At 46.7% G+C, this 18,932-nt stretch overlaps 1 long non-coding RNA gene across 1 annotated transcript; it reads left to right on the forward strand.

Annotated features, from left to right (window-relative positions):
- Positions 1-6,547: 6,547 nt before the first annotated feature.
- LOC140222070 (uncharacterized) lies at positions 6,548-12,070 on the forward strand. Its single transcript, XR_011897656.1, has 3 exons — positions 6,548-7,050; positions 8,949-9,026; positions 10,484-12,070. It is a non-coding gene; the product is annotated as an uncharacterized lncRNA (long non-coding RNA).
- The last annotated feature ends 6,862 nt before the right edge of the window (positions 12,071-18,932 follow it).

Below are 18,932 nucleotides of genomic sequence, written 5' to 3' on the forward strand. Positions count from 1 at the left end.
GCGGCATGAGCTAGCTATACTATACGTTGCTCATCGATCGATGTTCGACTTGTTCAACCATATTGCCAAGATTTGCGATTGCGTTAATTCCTTTCGGATTTCCAAGCATCTTCCTTACAGCCTCCAGCTGTCGGGCACAACCGCCAACCGGCGTTCAACAATGGAGCTTCCGACATCGACGAGACGACGACGATTTGTCTCTCCCGGCGACGCCGTCGATGCCGGGGTGACATCTCTCTCAGCAACAACCCAAACGATCAGATCGATGGTGTCCAGACCGAGGTGGCATTTCTGTCAAACCTGCAGGCTCAATTCTGCATTATTGTTGATATGCTAGCTGTCTTGGAGTATATTGCAATGGATGGGAAATGAGCTTGAAGTTTCGGTTCTGTTACTGAGATGGCAGCTGTACGTTTTTGTCCTGCGTTGTTTAGATTTGAATCGCAGTTCGTCGAGGGGGAATTTTGGCATATTGCTACTCGAAACCACTTGGGCTCAGACGGGCTAAGTTTAAGTTATTTTGGGCCACACTAAATGGTCAACCAATCCCGAACCTGGGCCAAGCTTAACATTCAGGCCCAAACGCTCAAAGAGGCGGCTGAATCTACTTTTATTATATTTTCTAATATGCTGAATGCTAGTGGGATCTTGGCATGTACGTACAAGTATAATGCGTACCCATTCCATTAAAAAAAGCATATCCATTTTGTGCATTAATGGTAGCCACTCAACTTTCAAAGTTATCATGTGCATGATAAGGCTGCTTGGACCGATTTATAAGCTGATTTCCATCAAGATTACAGGGGGTCTACTCATCTGAAACAGACGTCCGCATCAATAATGCAAGCGCGGGTACAGTGGTACCATCAGCTGCGTCTTCATAACAAACCTGTCGCATCGACTATTTTGTCTGCTTTCCTCAAATAACGCCCAGAATTTAGTCCGCTTCTGCATGCGGCATGCCTTCCAAAACCGCAATCCGCCAGTGCGGACAGTGCCCTCGCTTTGTCACCTCCTGCTTGGATCTGCTGGCGCTTGCGGTGGTACATATTTGGAAGGTGCATCAAAGCCGCATCCACCAAATTTTGGTTTTGGCAAGAACCGCTCGCTGTCACCTTTTGAAAATCGCTCTGATCAGTGGTAAATGTTCGTGAAGAGCAAAATGTGCTCGGCATCCTGTCGAGGTGAAAAAAACAGATACTAACAGGAAGATGAGCCAAGGGAGCTTTCGGATCTCAAGACTTCCACTAGAGTTTTGTGGTTTGTACGGTGGTAATGTGGACACGATGTCTTCGGAAGTGCTCTCCAGTGGCATGCATATACAGACATGCAGATCTTGCGGTGCAGAGTGGTCGCTGCACTGCACCGTGCCGATGACACCAACATCCAGCACTACAAGCACCGCACTAATATGAAAATCTTTATAGACCATATCATGGATCTGCATCTGCAGAAGAGAATCCGGCCTTGATCTTACCCTGCATCAGCCCTTGTCTGCCAAGACGGTCAGCATTAACCACATTCCTCGTCTCATCACCCTCCGCTGAAAATGAATCACAGATCACACATCACATGCCCTGCAACAACCCAAGAACCACATGCTCGGCGCCTCAGCTCACCACAAAAAGCAATGGATTATTCACCAGCAAGGCAGTCCCCGGGACGCGATCAATCAGGCAGAACCGGAGGACAAGCCGGGCCACCCTTTCCGGGCGACGCCCGAGAAACCAACCACCGTCTTTTCGGCGCAGATTCTAGCATCGAGAGGGCGATAAAGAGGATAATTATAGGAAGCCGCGGCTCGCTTTCCTCCGCTGATTTGAAGGCCACCGCAATTTGTCTGCTGGTGGATCGATCAATCCAATCCTCTTTGCGTCCGTACTGGGACAGGGCAATTGTTTTCCGGGATGTGCTTGCCGTACACACATGGTTTTTTTATATAAAACGCGCGAACAATAAGCATAACAGTATGCTTAAACTCTAGCTAGTCCTGTGTTAGGGCAGTCCCCACCCATCCCAACCCAGAGAACTACTCGGTGATTTCCATAGCTGCCATGTCAGCTGATCATCACCAAGACACTGTTATTAGAAACTACACCATCCAAACATAATTTCTTGACCTGGATCCACAATAAATTTTGTCCCTTCTCTCCCTCTCCTTTTCCTCTTCTCTTGCTGCCTGACGACATCGCCGTTGTAGGAGGCAGGGGCGCAAGGGCCTCCGCTCGGCCTCGTGCGGGCTGGGGCTTCACGCGGGCGAGCGGCGGCGGGGTGCACGTGGACGGTCGTGACGAGGCCAAGGCTCGTGCGGTCTATGGTGAGCCAACGGAGCGACGGTAGTGACTCCAGCATGTTTGAACGGAAGCAACGGACAAATTCCACTTCGGTCGCCGGCAAACTCCACCAGGAGGCACTCCGAAGGCCGTTGCGCACAAATTCACAATGGTAGCAATGGATCTTGAGTGGAGGACAGCTTCAGTTTGAATGATTCGTGACTCGATCTGTGAGATTTTACTTCCATGTGTTCGATTTGTACTCCAATTAGCTTTACTTTTGTCAATGTAGTGTCACTTCTATTGCAACAAGGTTGGCAAGCTCGCTTGCGTGGGGGTGTAGCAGGGCCGTAGGTGTGTGCGGAGCGCAGGCGATGCAGCGGCGGCTGGCTGCGTGCGTGGGGTTTAGCCAGGACGGTGGTGGGCGCGACGCTTTGCCGTGCAGTGCCTAGGCGCAACGACTGTCACGATGGCCACTTCCCCTTCTCTTCTCATCTTCATGCCACAAATCCTAGCAGTGTGGAGCTCAGGGTGGCGTGATCCGACATCGAGAAGGTCCAATGGCGAGGAGGATGATGGGTCCCACAAACCGCGTGGGGAGACATGACGCCCGGCCCCAACGTGTTTGCCATGGTTTCTTCGCTCGTTAGAGAATGAGCCGACAACGTTTCGTGCATGAGACCCACGGTCTTCATTTTTTTCCTTCTCCCCTTAACTCTCTTTGCCACATCATCATTTTACTTATGTGACCGTCCATTTAATGCTATAGAAACTAGCTGATCTGGAGAGTTCCCAATGGATAATTTCTAGATGAAGTTTCCAAGAGAGAAAAGGAACAATTAATATTGAGTAGAAACTATCCTTCACAGTCCATGATTTCTATAGCAGTTTCTACACAAATCAAAACTTAAATGCAGCACTAAAAAGAGTGTATCAGCTGTAGCAAGCAACCATGTAGCCTCCTTTGCACAGTTGACACTATCTGCAGGATCATTGCCACTCTTCTCTGGCGTAACCGGTGCCATATCCGCCTTCTTCAGAGATGCACGTGGCACATTGCCCTTTAGATCATCTGACGCCATCTCCATTTTCTCGATCTCTGTGAAATTGTCTAGCAAGTTCATCTTCAGATGACGCCATGATGGATGCACCGTTCTGCTTGGGTACGACGATCCAACTTTTGCTTAGTGATAGCTTCAAATAGCTTGCCAATAAGTTTCTCCATGCAAAATTATGCGGCCATCTTCACCTTGGTAAGATTCTACAAGCTTCGATACAATCTCAGTCTTCAACTGATCCCATACTCGAAGTTAACCATCGGATCAGAAAGGAAGAGATATGCAGGACTGATTAAGATGACGGAGCACATCAGAGAAAAAAAGTACCTCAAGATCCAAGACGGATCAGCTGCTTCCTCCTACTCCATATGCAAACGTGGTTGATCAGAGAAATTGGTGAGATTTTGGGTGGCGCAGGTGCTCAACTGCAGACGGGCAGTGGGACGCTCAGCAGGCGCACACGGACGCGCGCCAGAACCTGCTGCCCCCGCGCCTTGCCTGCTCCTTGCGCGCGGGAGGAGGTCCCCGGCGCGGAGGCCCGAGAAGGCGAGCGCAGACCGGCGTATACAGCGTATACCGGCGTATACCTAGACCCTAGGGTGTCGTCCGGCGGGGGCGCGGCGTCGGCGGCGGCCGTCGGGGAGGAGGCAGCGGGAGGTGGGTGAGCCCGTTGTGAGAGCGCGAGCGCAGACCGTCAGAGGAGGAGGCAGCGGCGAGAGCGCGAGCGCGAGCACGGCGGCGACTGCAACCTGCGCGGAGGAGCCTCGGCTGCGGTAGCGGTGAGGTCGGGGGAGAGGGCGTGCGGGAGAGGGCGGCGGGGAGGTTGGGGGAGATGGGGCGCGGAAAAGGGTGCCCGGCCGCGATGGCGCCCAGCCTGCGGACCGGATCCGGAGAGAAACCAGTAGTTTCTCCCCAACGCATTTTCTATCGTTTCTTCGTGCGTTGATCGGCGTGAGGATGTCGTTCCCTCGCGCTCTCACAACGGGCTCACCCACCTCCCGCTGCCTCCTCCCCGACGGCCGCCGCCGACGCCGCGCCCCCGCCGGACGACACCCTAGGGTCTAGGTATACGCCGGTATACGCTGTATACGCCGGTCTGCGCTCGCCTTCTCGGGCCTCCGCGCCGGGGACCTCCTCCCGCGCGCAAGGAGCAGGCAAGGCGCGGGGGGCAGCAGGTTCTGGCGCGCGTCCGTGTGCGCCTGCTGAGCGTCCCACTGCCCGTCTGCAGTTGAGCACCTGCGCCACCCAAAATCTCACCAATTTCTCTGATCAACCACGTTTGCATATGGAGTAGGAGGAAGCAGCTGATCCGTCTTGGATCTTGAGGTACTTTTTTTCTCTGATGTGCTCCGTCATCTTAATCAGTCCTGCATATCTCTTCCTTTCTGATCCGATGGTTAACTTCGAGTATGGGATCAGTTGAAGACTGAGATTGTATCGAAGCTTGTAGAATCTTACCAAGGTGAAGATGGCCGCATAATTTTGCATGGAGAAACTTATTGGCAAGCTATTTGAAGCTATCACTAAGCAAAAGTTGGATCGTCGTACCCAAGCAGAACGGTGCATCCATCATGGCGTCATCTGAAGATGAACTTGCTAGACAATTTCACAGAGATCGAGAAAATGGAGATGGCGTCAGATGATCTAAAGGGCAATGTGCCACGTGCATCTCTGAAGAAGGCGGATATGGCACCGGTTACGCCAGAGAAGAGTGGCAATGATCCTGCAGATAGTGTCAACTGTGCAAAGGAGGCTACATGGTTGCTTGCTACAGCTGATACACTCTTTTTAGTGCTGCATTTAAGTTTTGATTTGTGTAGAAACTGCTATAGAAATCATGGACTGTGAAGGATAGTTTCTACTCAATATTAATTGTTCCTTTTCTCTCTTGGAAACTTCATCTAGAAATTATCCATTGGGACTGCCCTAAGGACGCAGGGCGAGATGATTATACTACATTCATTCTGGCAGTTTGCGGTACATGGAAAGATGTGCCTGCTCGTGTCTAATTTTTAAGATCAGAGTTCAGGCCTTTATTGCTAGAAAAAAAAGTTAGTCTAAGGGTAATCCTGGTTTCCTAACATTAATTGTATTGGTACATAGGATTTTTAACTTATGTGGCATTATGAGAGAGAATGGAAAAGGTAAGAAACTGGATCTCATGCAAGACCCAACATCAACACAAGAACCTATGCACTAGACATTACCAAATCTTACATTGGGAGTAGATGATGCCTTCATAATTCATGATGAACAAATATAATTGGTTGAGAGGAGAGATAATGTATTTATCAAGGATCCACGCTAAGAAATCATGGGTTGTAGAGTGTAATTTCTAAAGTGCGATACTTAATTATATTACTTATGTGACAGTATCGACACTAATTATAGACATCATGGGTCAGACTGAAGCCATGTTGTCAGGTTAGCATCCAGTAGAATTAAGTCGTTAGTTCCGTACTAACTATCCCCTTGGAAATTCAACCATGTACTGTGCGGCAAGCATATTCCATCGAGGACATAAACTAAGCCTTTGCCTAATCAGAACGCAAAAATTGTACAAGCGGTACATGGAAAGAAAACCTCCGCCCACGTGCAGCGGTGGGCCTACCACTGGAAAGGGTATCAGCAAACTCAATTTTGTTCACATGTAAATCCAAATAATTATTATCCACTCCTTACATACTCCAATCCTACACATATCCAATAGATAATTAATTTTGTACCATATATATACATACATATCCAATTAATTAATTACAATTACCCTTCTTATTTTTAATGGATATATAATTTTCTACCTGGAAGTGGGTGTGGATTGAGAAAAATGTACGGATACCGGTAGCAGGCCTAAGAGCAGTCGTTCGTACCGCTGCTTCGGTGCAGTTGCAGCGCCACTTGCAGTTCGCACGGCGGCAAGGTGTCGTGTCGTGTCGTGGCGCTTTTTAGCTGATTATTGTGCAGGGCTAGCGCGCAGTAAACCACCACATGAAGAGAGGCAATTCGCCAATTTGGTGAGCAATGCACGGGGGTCACGCACGGATGGCAAGTATCCTTGCGAAAGTACACGCGCCACCTTGTCCTCCTTGTCCTTAGCTCCCTACCCTACCCTTTCACCCTTTGCCCATCGCCACCGCCGCCCTAGTGTCCACGGTCCACCCCCCATAAGAGCTAGTTTGGGAGCCCAACATCCCGACGTGATCCTGATCTTTTTCCCGGCTCGGCGTTTCCCATGAAAATGCGGCACGGGCCAAAAATTCTCATCATTTGGAAGTCCACGTCGAAGGGCTGGGCGACCTGTTTCCTCATATTTTTCACAGGGCAGGCCCTCCTAGCTCGAGGGACCAGCCGCCGCTTCCCCGTGCGGCTCCCGGAGCGACACGAGCGTCGTCGCCCGTGTGGCTCCCCCTCCTTGCGCCTCGCCGTTGCTGCTCCTCGTCACCTCCCCATCCTCCCCATCGCCTCCCCATCCCCGTGCTGGCTCGATCTCCACCACTGCTCTGTGACCGCTTCGCCTTGCCTTGTCCCAAGATCCGATGAGCCCGTCCTCTCTCCTCCTTGTCCTCTCTAGATCGAGCTCCTGCTACCTCCTTATCCTCCCTAGATCGAGCTCCTGCTACTTGGATCTGTGTGGTCCCCGACTTGCTTGTGCTAAGCTGTGCTCTGGTTTTGTAGAGACGGATCCTGAAAGCTTCAACAACACGGTCGCTGAGAAGCAGGTTAGCTCATTGCGCCATTTTGGTTCTGTGCTGCCGTTTTGTTTGCAGGATAACTCTCAATAAATTCTGTGATTCAATACTTATTGAACATTAGGGTCTGGCGGAACTTGGTTCGGGGGGATTACTCATCACTTGCCTGGTTGAATTTGCGAGCGGAACTAGTTAGATGCTGCCTTTTTTTTCCAGAAGATTCTTGATAGCTTGCATGTCTATATTGTATGCAGTTGGCTTTTGAACTGAGCGATGGTTGACTCCTACACTTTGAATCTTTTGTTATGATACCTTGACCGTCATGGTACAGAAAACTTGTTTGTAATACACCTAAGCTGCTATAGGAAAATATAGTTTTGGATACATTCTCTAGTTCTGTGTCCCCACTGGAATTCTGTTAGATGTTTGATACCTCCAATAGATAAAGTGTAACACCCAAAATTCCATCATGAAAATAATGTAAGCAACTTGCGGTCTAGTTTTTCTTCTCTAAGATTTTAAATAAAATACCTAAATTAAATTACGGCCTTTAAATAATTAAAGAACATTTGAATTTAATTTTAGAGTCAACAAGTGCTTGGTAGAGTTTCTCTTTGGCTTTAGTTTTCTTTGATGTTGTGTTTGTAAAAGTTTCCAAAAATAAAATCTCAATCTCTTTCTCCTTTCTCTTTCTAGTCCAGCTAGCAGGTCATTCTTTTTCCTTCTCTCCTTTTGGCCCAAACCAACCAGCAGGCCAGCCCACCTTCTTTTTCTTTGCGCCGGCCTAGCTCCTGGCTCGCCTCCCACTTTCCTCTCTTCGCAGTGGCCCACCAAGCATCGCCGGCCCAGCTCGCACCACCCTCCCTTCTTTTCTTTTCTGGGCCGCCACTTCCCTTCGCTTGTTAGCCCAGCTAGCCCGCCAGCCAGCCCGCGCCTCTCCTCCCACTGACAGGTGGGGCCCACCTGTCAGGGCTTTCTCCCACCTTCGGCTGGGTCTTCCACTCGCGACTAGAAACGGCCGCCGTCGCCGCTTGAATGGCGCCCCCTACACCTTCCCACCCCCTGCACCTCTTCAAGCACGTGCTGCCCCCATTATTCCCACGCGCGCGCACCGCATCACCCTTTCCCCTTCAATCCTCCCGGTAACGGATGCTCGTTACACCTTCGAGGCCTTCAATTGTCGGTCGGACCGTTGGCTTCCCCCGGGCGCCCCTTCCGCTCCTCCTCGCACCCTATAAAGCCCCCCAAACCTCTCCACCGGAGCTCCTCTTTCCATCCTGCCACTACCCCGCCACTACCTCGCCCCGAGCATCGCTGCCGCTGCCGCCGGGATCTCGCTCGGTTCCTGGCTCGTGTGCCTCTGTTCTCCACCGCCGGAGCCTCCCTCATCCGCAATCGACGCTGGTGAGACCTCCCGCACCCTCCTCTCTACTCTAGCCGCCTGGGCTACCCCCGCCGCGCCGGAGCGCCGGCCAGGCGCCAGCCGTGGCTGTGCCGTGCCTCTGGTAAAAGAAGGAAGAAGATGGGAATTTCGCGTTCTAGCCCCTGGAGTTTCTGTTTATTTATGTTCTTATCCTTGTGTCATGCCAGTCTTGTGGAAAACTCCCTGGAACTTTAAATTCTTTCATTCTAACCCGAGCCCTGCAAACTTTACCTATCTAACCTCGTGTTTCTCTATTTTCGCAAGCACTGTTCGCAGAGTCTTGTGAAACTTCTTTGCTAGCCCCTAAAGTATATAGTTAATTCTGTTTTAGTCCTTGAAACTTGTTTACTCCATATCTTCATCGTTTTAAATCCGATTTCAGCGATTCTCACGCTCACGTGATCGTCTCTGCATGACCGTTAGTTTTAGGAGTTTGTTTTAAGCTTTTAGTCATGTTTGGTGTACTGTTTTATTCATTGTTTGTGTTCCTTGTGTGGTCGTGTAGACAACATGCCGTTCGCGGAAGGACAAGTTCAGGAGCAGCCGTCGTTCGAAGAAGAGTACTCGCAGTTTGCCGAGGAAGGCAAGTGGTTATCTTCCCCTGCATATTCTTTTTGGTCCCAATAATATCATGATTTAATCACTTTATTAATTTCCTGTATGTGCATAATTTGACAGGAATACCTATTACTAGTTTTTAATCCGGATCCTTGAACACCAATTTAATCTTGTTGGGTAGAATTGTTTAGTTGCTTACTTTTGGGATGGAAATGTCATAATTTTGAGAATGTTAAACATGACTTTATTTTTATTGCTACACCTGGTTAATTGCAAGAACACTTGTTTTAATTGGAACATGGAGAACCATCCAAGAAAACAGTACAACCACAACATCACATGGCTCTGATCTTAGCCAACTAATTAGGCATGTGGTTAGCCGGTGGCCTTACCGAAAGGCCAAGGAGGGGGAAGGTGTTGGGTGCATGACTCGGAGCGGTAGCCTTTGCTAAGGTGCTGTCTCATTAACGGGTTGTGATCCGCATCGCTACTGAAACTCTAGCGGGCTACTAGTTAACTATGTGTCTTTGTAAAGGCTTCGTAGTGGACCCCCAGCCACTCACCAAAGGAAGTGTTTAAGGGCTTTGCAAACCCGGGCGACACGGGTAACACGAGTTGTGGGTAAAGGTACAACCTCTGCAGAGTGTAAACTGATATATCAGTCGTGCTCACGGTTATGAGCGGCTTGGACCCTCACATGATAATTGAACTTAAAGATCAGAATAAATCATGGTTCCTTGGTTTTTGGATGATGCTAATGCTTTATGCTTAACTTGGTTGGTATAAACTTACACCTAGTAATTAAGTGCTGCTAATTAAAATTTGACCAACTAAAATGCTAACCGCTTAAAGCTTGAGCCTCTCCTTGTTAAGCCTTGCATGTTTCCCCCACGTGCTGAGTACCAACCATAAGTATACTCACCCTTGCCCAAACACTGTTCAGAAGCTTGTGATGACACGGAGTTCTTCAATAAATTCGAAGAGTTCTAGGCAGGCGTTCACTAGTTAAGCCTGTGGAAAAGCTTCGCTGTGTGTGTGCGTGTTAAGTTATCGGTGAACGATTAAAGACCTTCGTGTCTACCTCTCGAAGTGTAATAAGTTATCTACTATTTTTATTTACGTTTTGAACACTATCTTTGATGTATTCACTTATGAAGTCAACATATATGTGAGAACGGATCCTGGCACACATATGCTATGCATTCGATTTTGTCCTAAAATCGGGTGTGACATAAAGATGGTTGCATGTCAATACTTCCTAATCCCATTTAGCACATTTGTTACTTTCTCGATTCTCAATAGTCAATATACTCTATTTTTCTATTTGAGGAGGTTTTCATGCTTACATTTGTTATGCTAGCTTACATTATATATTCTTGCAAGTATTCCAGTTTTCATAACCTGTGAGCTTTTTCTTTTTTTTCTAGACCATATGCATTTGAGTGACATAGTTTACTTGCCTTACCATATACATACATATAGATAATGGAATCTTGGGAGGATGAAGTTAGGAGATTCATGCTAGAGGAGAAAGAAGAGGATGATGAGCTATTCCTAGTTATGGTCCCCGCGCTTCAGTAGTGTCTATATGAGGAGAAAAGGTCAAAGCACACCTCAACTCTGCCTGGTGCTGAAAAGGTCAAACAAATCTTGGAAGGCCACGAGAATTGGTGCAAAGTGGAGTTCAGGATGGAGCCTGAGATATTTAGAGTTATAGCAAATTATCTTAGAGTGGAGAACTTGTTACGTGACACCCGTGGTGTTAGAGTTGAGGAGCAGCTGGGAATGTTTATATTCATGCTCTCTCATAATGCAAGCACCGATAGGCTAAAAAAACAATTCCAATACAGTGGTGAGACAATTCATAGGAAAATAATGGAGTTCTTCGATATAATTCCAGCATCTTGAAGCTCCCAAATGTTTAAAGGACTTGTGGATATTCTGAAAGAGCTTGTCAACATCCCAATGTTTAAGGGATAGAATAGGTGGACATTAGAAGGTTGGAGGAATATCACAAACAAATTCAATGATATGTTTCCACCACAAAGAACTGAGCTGCGAGCTGAACCCACTCCCCAAAGAAATGAGCTGCGAGCTGAACCCACTCCCCAAAGAAGTATCTCAGAGCAAAGCAATCATAGCATGCTTCTATTGATAGAAATCCACTCAGTTTTAATCTTGGTGGTGTAGAAAGCACAAAAGTTCAATCTGCTCCAGCCAGTCGTAATTCAGAGGACCAAGATGTGGAAAGAAACGCAAACAAAGTCAGATGGCAGCAAAACTTGGGGATTACATTGACGTTAGAAAGGATCATATTGAAAAAACTTTAGAAAAGTTAGAAGTGAAGAAGAGACGTGAAGAAGACTACTCAATTGAGAAATGTATTGACATTGTGGATGCCATGGAAGGGCTATCGGATGAAAAAAAAGCTAATGCAAATGAAGTTTTCCAAAGTGAAACGAACAGAAAAATATTGATGGGCACAAAAACCCAAGTGTCCGGCTGATTTGGTTGAAGAAAAAGATTGCTCGGGTATGTTCCCTTTCTTAGTATTATCTTGCTCGGGTATGTTCCTTTTCAATGTTGAGTAGATAGTTGCATCACTTGGTCTTGGTCTTTCAGTTCCATTTCATATGTGCATATCTCATGGCTCAGTACATGTCCTTTTTGGTATGGTCTCTAGTGTTAATTGAGCTAGTAGCCTAGCATCCTACTCGTTGAAACTAATGTCACTGATGTTACATGTTTTTATACTATATGTTACATGTTTTTACACTATAGTTGTCTGCCTCAAGTGCTGCTACAACTCCAACTGAACACCAAGAAGCCCCTTGTGCCCAGTAAATACAACTTCTGTTTCAATTGGACTTTTCAATATTAGCTACTATTCTTTTTTGTCAGAATCAATGAGTGTTGAGGAGCATGAAGAGATAGGATGTTGAATAGAAGTTCATTGGCTTATTTTAATAGCTAAATCTCTTTTACAAACTACAGATTGTACTTGCTTTGTGACTTGTGATGTTGCCTCATGGCAATTTGGTGGTTGATACAAGTTACAGATTGCACTTACTTTTGTGACTTGTGATGTTGCACTCATGGGATTTATTTTTGATTTGTTCATGATTTTTTGAGGTGGCAGATTAGCAGAGAACACCTGTCCCTTTTTTTTCTCTTGCATCAGCTGGATGTAATATGTTGTTCTACAGCTTGGTAATATTTTGTTGTCTGAAGCTTGCATCAGTCGGACAGTGCAATGTGAAATGACCCTCACGCTGGCCGGGCTGCGCTGTCCTGCCATGTGCTGCCAAACAGCAACGGGGAAGGAGGGGGCAACGCTGTCCCGCCATGGAAGGGATCCCGAAATAAAAAAAAATCTCATTGCATCCCGAGGCTAAGTAGTCATGTGCTGCCAAATTAGCCTAAACAAACTTTTTCAGCTTGCTCGATCTCTATCACGATGGAATCAAAGAGCGGAAATGAATTTGGGTCGTACGCGTTCTGGCATTTAAACGTTCTAACCTGTCGTACAGGCCCACGCCAGTAACTCGTAACCATCATCCATATCTCAACAGATCGTTTCTGATTCGGTTCGTTGTGCGTTGCGTGTTCTCCCATGAGTCGCCATGGCCATGAACGCGACCAGTTTGTTGGACGCGCGCATCGTCCACTGCCCACTGACCGGTCGCGCCGCGCAGCCAGCCTTGGATTCCGATACGAGACGGCAACCCCGGCCGCCGTGCGCGCGCGGGTGGGGCGCACGGCCAAGCTGCCAGCCGCCATCCACCGGACCCCGGCCCGGCGGGGGGCCGCGCCGAGGGGGTCACGACAACGCCAGGCCTTTTCAGACCGCCAGGACACGGCTACGCAAAAGCACCGACGCGCGGGGGCCGCCGGGGGGGGCGCCTGCGCGTCTTCGTTCGCCTGGCCCGACCGCTTTGGTTGCGAGCTCTCGATCGGGACACGGCGGCACGCAACACACGCGTGCATTGGCTGGGCTCGGGGCGCCCTGTGGCGCGCGCTCGATCGCCTCCGTTGGCATGGACCACGGCCGGCGCGCGAACGATCTGGTGGGTTGGTTGGTTGGATCTGGCGCGGTGGCTGCTCTCTGTTCGTTCCGGATACAACAGTGCGCGCAGGACGGTGACCCTTTTTCCTGTCCATGTGCTTCACTACCTCGATGATTTCTGCTAGCTGAATAGCTCTGCCACCGATATACCAGCCCTCTCGGCACTCATTTTTTTAGATGACCCGGATGTGCAAGCTAGAGGAGGAAAACAAGCAGTAGTGGTGCGACCTTTTTGTGCCCGGCTCCTAGTCACGTACTACTCGCTTTGCACCCACCGTCGTCACCTCCCTTTCACGAACAGTTTCAGAGTCCAACGAGACAGGAGTCTCACCTACAGTGATCTTCAATGTGTTATCGATTAACGTACGTGGATACAAGAGATGCGCCGGTCTCTCCAAAATCCGGTCGACTTCTTGTTGTTGTTGGGCGAGAGCGGGTCGGGAGACATCATCACTGCCATGGAACGGTCGTCGGGGCCGGGCGCCACCACTATAAAAAACGGTGTACAGGGACAGTTAAAATGACATTTGCAGGGGTATAATTTTTGCAGTTACAAATAGCTATTTGCAGGAGTAGGTAAAAGGCCTGTCCCAGTAAAACCGTTTCCAGGAGCGGGTGACGCCATCACCCGCCCCTGGTAACAGTGTCTCCAGGGGCGGCCCCAGCAAATGTCGTTCCCGTCAAAATTTTGTACCATTTTCGCGCCAAATTTTTAAAATGTGGTTCTCAATCAACTCATTCAGATCCAACACTCGAAGAACACTGTATATGCAATGAAGTTGTATAACCCGTTCCTACATTAATAAGAAAGAGTAGTGGTACATCCATGCCATAATACAATATAACCAGTTCTGATAATAGTGCATGTTCGTACATCAATACTTAAATGTCCTAAAGGTCCTAGAGAGAACAAGTTCAAATCTATAAGAAAAGGGTAGGGGTACAACCATGCATGTTACATATTTCATACTAATCCAGCTCACTTCTTTATATATGAAACATAGTTAAGGTCTTCAATCGTCCAGCCTATAACTTCATCAAAATAAGTTAGAGCACGGATAAGAGCGCTCTCCTTCGCTTCACATAGATGGTCACATACACTACTATAAAATCTCGAACAATGGAGACGTTAACTAATGTGGTCTATAGAAAGTGAGATGAGCCTGCAACTTCCAATCTCTGATGAATATCGGGTTTCCACCAATCTAAATCAAATCAGACACATCCAAGACTTAATCCAGAATCGCATGAAAGCTCACTGTCGTAATGGTAGTACCAAATATATCCTAAAAGATGATAATAACATGACGAATGTTGAAAGATGTAACATAACTAAAGTTAAGAATGATAAAAGAATGTTCCATACCATGTCATGTTGATTTAGCCGACAAAGCCTCTCAGTAGTCACAATCACATTTCCTTCTCCCTCCTCGAGCTGCTTTATTCGAAAATATGACAAGTCTGGCATAAAGTACCCATAATTCTTAAGCTGCTCTAGGCAGGCCTCCACGACGGTCCTCTCAAAAGTCACCCTATTTGGTGCTATTTGACCCCATGCGGCAATTGAAACCATTAGGATAACCTCTCTTGGTGACATCGAGGTAAAATCTGTATCTTGAATAGGTACTGGAGATATGTACTCTTTTAAAATGAGGTTCACCAACAACCTCGATTTGCACTACATGAGAAGTACCACCTATAGCTTCGACAACATCTTTGAGCCATCTAGTAGGGTTGATAAGCTACATTGTATGTAAGTAAATTTAGAATTTATTGATGTGTAGTAAAAAAATCAATTAAAAGAAGGAAAGAATATTACTATGTTGGGAACTGATCTGCTCCTTCGATCGCCTGTTGGCAAGTTAATAGCGTCATTAGGGAAGTGAAGTCCTGGATGACTAGAGAGAGGGTCCTCGAATATGTACAGTCCCCTGCTACCTCCACGGCTGCCATCACCATGGCGGCTACCTCCACGGCCGCCACCACCACTTCCACTTGTCATAGTTAGCCAAAATTATCCAAATAAAATTGTAATAAGATAGATTATTCCACAAATATCAATTTCAATGATAATTTAAACAAGATAGATTTTTCCACAAAAATCAACTTCAATGATTTCCAAAATAATGGAAGAAATTTACAATTGTTGGTTTACAAAATAATGGAAGAAATTTATCCGGCGGCTGGTAGGCAGTGGGGAGGAGGCTGGCCGGGCCCGGTGGGGTGGAGGAGGAGGCTGGGCAGGGAGGAGGAGGCGGCCCGGTAGGGAGGAGGCAGCTCAGTGGGGAGGAGGCTGCTTGGCCCCGCGGCGGTGGAGAGAAGGGGAGGAGGCGTGCCCCATGTTGCACGGCCCGGTGGTGGAGAGGCGGTGCGAGTAGGCGCCGTGACGGGAAAGGCGACGCTGCGGCCCAGCGGTGGTGGCAGCGTGGGTAGGCACTGCGACGGCGGAGCCCGCGAGGGAGGGGAGCCGCGCCGGTGCGGGGAAGGGAAGGGGGAAATTTTGGCAGCATATCGGCATCCCGCGGGCTTCTCAAAAAATTTGGCTAACTTCCCACGGGCGTTACCATATATAGGTGCCATTAGCAGGGACGGGTGACGCCATCACCTACCCCTCGAAATCGTTTCCAGGGGCAGGTGATGGCGTCACCCGCCCTTGGATATCGATTCTAGGAAATCCTTTATAGGGCGGGTGATGGCGTCACCCGTCCCTGGAAATCATTTCTCCATTTTTGTTTTTCTTTCAAAATATATTTTTGAGCTATTAAATGATCTCAAATGCAAAAGTTATCAACTACAAAAGTTAATGTCTCATTGAGCTCTACAATTTTGATATAAATTGTACTCATATGATATAATTTGTAAAAGTTTGTATTAAAAAATTACATCCACTAAACACGTTCACATGTACTCACATATATACTCATGCATTCAAATTCAAAAGTTATTGTGCTTCTCAAATGAAAAACATATATGCCAATTTCAAAAGTGTTAGGTAATTGATTCAGTTACATGACATAATTGATTCAAAGTATATGAGATAATTGATTCAAACTACATATTACATGAGTTAAATAGACTCAAACTAGCTATATATTATGCGTTAAAAATTCTTGATTCTCCATCCTTGCGTGCTCAGGATATTTCATCTTTCTTTATACTTGCTTCTAAAATCATCATCTTCTGTGGTAAGTCTGTGAAGAGGTTCATTTCATTGTACTGATTATATTCTTCAACGTCTTCGACACCATCAACTCCTAAGATTTCTTGTTTTCCAGGGACTACAACGTGCTTTGTATTTTTTGCAGGATCAACAACATCCATAACCTGTGCGACCTATGAAGCAAGTACCCAAGAGTTATCTTTGTAACCAACATTATTGAGGTCAACAATTGTGAGCCCATAGCCGCTTCAACACCTTTTGAGTGTTTGACCCAACTGCACCGAAAGACTGGGATCTGTATACTAGAACCATAGTGGACTTTCCATATATCATCTATAACGCCATAATATGTGGTACTTTAGCCGGTTCTCTCATCTAAGGCCTCAAGATGAACACCATTGTTCTGAGACACAGTCTTCTTGTCCTTCGCAACAATATAAAATAGATATCCATTAATATCATAACCTTGCTATGACATGACCTAGCTAGACAAGCCAGTTGCCAATCATTTGATCCTTTGATCTTCCATAGTTTTCCCATCTAGTAGATTTAGGTCCTTCAACCATGCGGTCAAACGACGCTTGTGCTCCCTCGTGATCCAACCTTCCGAGCGGTCCTTACTTTGAGCACGAATCACACTCAAGTGTTGACAGACTAAAGATGACATTATTGTGAGGTGTTGCATGATGCTATAATGGGCTTGTTGCACATCTTTGAAGTCCTTGTCAAGGTCTTCCTCCCTATTGTGCCGATCCCTTCCAACTTCCCCATAAATTGTGGAACAGGCAAACCAATTCGTACTTTACCCTTTAGGTAACCTAGGCAAGACTCGATGATTTCCTCTGTATTGTATCCCTCTATCATGGATCTCTTAGGATAAGCATGATTCAGAACGTACCGGTTGAGAACTGACATGAAACGCTCATACATCCAAATTTCGTGTAGGTAAAGTGGACCTAGTGCCCGCATCTGATCGACCATGTGAATCATGAGATGTTTCATAATATTGAAAAATCCTAGAGGGAAGCACATCTACAACTGCATCATAGTCTCTCCAATAAATTCTTGGAGGTGTTTCAATTCATCTTCATCGATAACCTTTTGAGAAATTTTGTTGAAGAAGTAACACAACCGAGTGATAACCATCTTCGCATATACATGCTTGATCGCTCTAATTGCAATTGGAAGGAACAACGTCAACATCACATGATAATCATGACAGTTGTAGCCGAATAGCGAGAGATCTTTCATCGAGACTAGTTTTCAGATGTTGGATGAGAATCGACTTGGTACTCTAATCCCCCGTAACGATTGGCACACTGCCTTCTTCTCATCTAATGTCAAGTTGTAGCTAGCCGGGGGTAGTTCATATCTTCCATTCCCCTTATCGATAGGGTGAAAGTCTTTCCTTATCTTCATGGCTACCAAGTCTTATCATGACTTCAGGGTATCCTTTGTCTTGGCTAATGTTTCCAGGAAGAGACCAATTATGTTACCAAACACATTCTTCTTAAGGTGCATACCATCGATGGCATGGCGGACTCAAGGTCCGGCCAATACGGCAAGTACTTGTAGAAGATCGACAGCTTCTTGAATGGCACACCATCGATAGGTGGCTTATCTCTATTTCTCTTCTTCCCATCTTTTGTCATCTTTCTATAAGGAACCTGGATGGTCCTCACCATGTTGAAAACATAGTGCTCATCTTATTTTTCTCGAGAAGATTCTAGGTCGGGCTTGCCGCCAAAAAAATTATAGAACTTCTTACTTCGGTACCTATATCCTTCCACTAAGAAACGTCTGTACCCAAGGTAAACTACCTTTCTAGAACCTTCTAGGAAAGACCATACAGTGTCATCAATGCACACCGTGCATCCTGTCTTACCTTTCACATATCTTGACAAGACAAACAACGCTTGGTAATCATTGATGGTGACGAAGATAATGGCTCTTAGATTAAATTTCTACCATGTAAAACCATCAATGATGTCGATACCATTCTTCCATAAAGTTTCCATCTCTTGCATCAAAGGCTCAAGAAAAATATCTATATCGATGCCAAGATGCTTTGGTCCTTGTATAAGGATGGATAGAAAATGGTACTTTCTCTTTTGGCACAACCATGTTGGCAGGTTGTACATCATCAAGATCACTGGCCATGTGCTGTGAGTGCTTATCCTTTCATCGAACGGATTCATTCCATCTGTACTTAGTGCAAATCGAAAGTTTCTTGTATTGTTTCCAAATTGTGGATACCGCTCATCGAATTTCTTCCACTGGCGAGCATCGGATGGATGTTGAAACTTTTCGTCACCCTTCCTGCACTTATCTGAATCCCACCATCGCATCAGTTCATCCTTTGGGTTTGAGCGCCTGAGGCAATCGGCAACAGGGAGGTACCACATGACTAAGGCAGGAATTCTACTCTGCTTCTCAGAAATGCCTAAATTAGTGTCTTCTGGCTCAACAGTGGCAACACTATTCCTTGCACCCTTCCTCTTCCTTTTATTCCCATCGTTGGACCTTGCATGTCATCATCACAATAACTGGAATTGTTTTTGTACCAACTTGCAGAACGTACAGGACATTTGTCCAAGCCTTTGAAAGTATCCCCGCAATACAAGATACAATGGTTTGGACATGCATGAATTTTTTCCACACCCATCGTGAACGGACTAACAAGCTTCTTTGCTCGATATGTGTTG

The sequence above is a fragment of the Setaria viridis genome, chromosome 2 (genome assembly GCF_005286985.2).
Source record: "Setaria viridis chromosome 2, Setaria_viridis_v4.0, whole genome shotgun sequence".
In the NCBI taxonomy this organism is placed as follows: Eukaryota; Viridiplantae; Streptophyta; class Magnoliopsida; order Poales; family Poaceae; genus Setaria; species Setaria viridis.